Source organism: Mandrillus leucophaeus, unplaced genomic scaffold (genome assembly GCF_000951045.1).
Source record: "Mandrillus leucophaeus isolate KB7577 unplaced genomic scaffold, Mleu.le_1.0 Scaffold1011, whole genome shotgun sequence".
NCBI lineage: Eukaryota > Metazoa > Chordata > Mammalia > Primates > Cercopithecidae > Mandrillus > Mandrillus leucophaeus.
In genome coordinates, this window is record NW_012098222.1 from 134,180 (window position 1) to 136,811 (window position 2,632).

Here is a 2,632-nt window from a genome sequence, read left to right on the forward strand (position 1 = left end):
TTCTTATAACAATTTTCCACTCCTCGGTGCCAATTTTCTATATTAATCTATTTTTGCATCACTATAAATACCTAAAACTAGATAATGCATTTTTTTAAAAAGGAGGTTTAAGTAGCTCATGATTCTGCAGGCTGTAGAGAAGACATAGCACTGGCATATGCTTCTGGGAAGGCCTCTGGAAGTTCACAGTCATGGCAGAAGTTGAAGCAGAATCTTGCACGTAACAGTGCAAAAAGCAGGAGCAACAGAGGGTGAGTTGTTACATACTTTTAAATAACCAGATCTTATGGGAACTCAGTCACTATCATGAGGATAGTACCAAATGGGATGGTGCTAAGCCATTTATGAGTAGTCCACCCGGATGGTTAAATCACCTTTCAGCAGGCCCACCTCCAACATTGAGAATAACATTTCAATATGAGATTTGGGAGGGGATACACATTCAAACCCTTTTAGAGGAATCTTTATGTCTTTTCAAATATAAGATTATATCGTCGGCAAAAAAGATAATTTGACTTCTTTTCCAGTTGGGATGCCTTTTATTACTTTCTATTGTCTGATTGCTCCAGACAGGACTTCCAGAATTATGTCGAATAACATAATGGTAAAAGTGGATATTCTTGTCATCTTCCAGATTTTAGAGGAAAGACTTTTAGTTTTTCCCCACTTAGTACGATACCAGCTGTGGGTCTGTTGTATATAACTTTTATTATGTTGAGGTATCCTTCCTTACCCAGTTTTCAAAGGGTTTTTTATTATTGAAGCTATTAAATTTTTTCAAATAATTTTTCAGCATAATTGAAATGATTGTATGGATTTTGTCCTTCATTCTGTTTTTTTTGTTTGTTTGTTTTTCTTTTGATGAAGTCTCCCTCTGTCACCCAGGCTGGAGTGCAAAGGCATGATCTTGGCTCACTGCAACCTCTGCCTCCCAGGTTCAAGTGATTCTCCTGCCTCAGCCTCCCGAGTAGCTGGGATTACAGGTGCCCACCATGGTGCCTGGTTAATTTTTCCATTTTTAGTTGAGATGGGGTTCCACCATGTTGGCCAGGCTTGTTTCGAATTCCTGACCTCAAGTGATTCACTCACCTTGGCTTCCCAAAGTGCTGGGATTACAGGCGTGAGCCACTGTGCCCGGCCCCTTCATTCTGTTTATATGATATATCACATGGATTGATTTGCATGTGGAACCATCCTTGCATCTCTAGGATAAATCTCACTTGGTCATTATGAATTATCTATTTATGTGTCATTTAATTCAGTTTGCTAGGTTTATTGCAAATTTTTGTGTCAATATTCTCAGATCAAAGAATGAGTTTGGAAATGTTCTTTCCTTCTCTATTTTTCAGTCTGGTCCTACAGACTTTTTTATTACGGTTTTAACTTTGTTATTTGTTATTGGTCTGTTCAAGTTTTTAATTTTTTCCCAGTTCAATCTTGGTAAGTTGGGTATGTCTAAGAATTAATTTCCTCTAGGTTTTCTACTTTGTTGGCATACAATTGCTCATAGTAGCCACTAATGATCCTTTGATTTTCTGAAGCGTTACTTGTAATGTCTCCTTTTTCAACTCTGATTTTATTAATTTGCATCTTCTCTGTTTTTCAGTTAGCCTGTCTAAATATTTGTCAATTGTTTTACTTTTCAAAAAAATCAACTTTTGTTTCATTGATCTTTTGCATTATTTTCTTCACTTTAACTTTATTTATTTCTGCTCTAATCTTTATTATATCTTTCCTTCTAATTTTGAATTTGGTTTGGCCTTTTTATTCTAGTTAATTAAGATGTATTGTTAGGTTATTGAAGCATTTCTGTTTTTTATGTGTACACTTATGGTTATACATTTTCCTTTTATAATAGTGCCTCTTTGCTATGCTATGGTTCCATTATCATTTGTTTCAAGAAATTTTTCTATTTTCTTTTTAACTTTTTATTGACCTACTGATTATTCAGGAGCATATTTTTAAATGTTTAATGTCCAAGTGTTTGTATAGTTTCTGAAATTCATTTTTTAATTGATTTCTAGTTTTATTCCATTGTGGTCAGAGAAAAAGCTTGATGTTACTTCAATTCAAAAAATTTTTTTGAATGTTTTTAGACTTGTTACTTAACACATGGCCTATTCTTGAGAATAGCCCACGTGCTGAGGAGAAGGATGTGTATTCTGCAGCTGTTGGATGAAATTTTCTGTAACTATCTATTAGGTTCATTCGTTATATCGTGCAGATTAAGTCTGATGTTTCTTTGTTGATTTTCTGTCCGGAAAGTCTATCCAATGACTAGAGTGGGGTGTTGAAGTGTCCAGCCATTATTGTATTGAGGTTTCTTTCTTTAGCTCTTATAGTATTTTCTTCATTTATCTAGGTGCTTTAGTGTTAGGTGCATATATATTTCCAATTATTATATGCTCTTGATGAAGTGATCTCTTTATTATTATATAATGACCTTCTTAATCTCTTCCTACAGTCTTCTGTTGAAATATATTTTTGTCTGGTATAAGTATAGCTATTTCTGCTCTTTTTTGGTTTCTATTGGCAGGGAGTAACTTTCTCCATCCTTCTATTTTCAGTCTAAATGTATCTTTATAGGTAAAGTATAGTTTTTTTCCTTAGGTAACAGATTATTGTCTTGCTT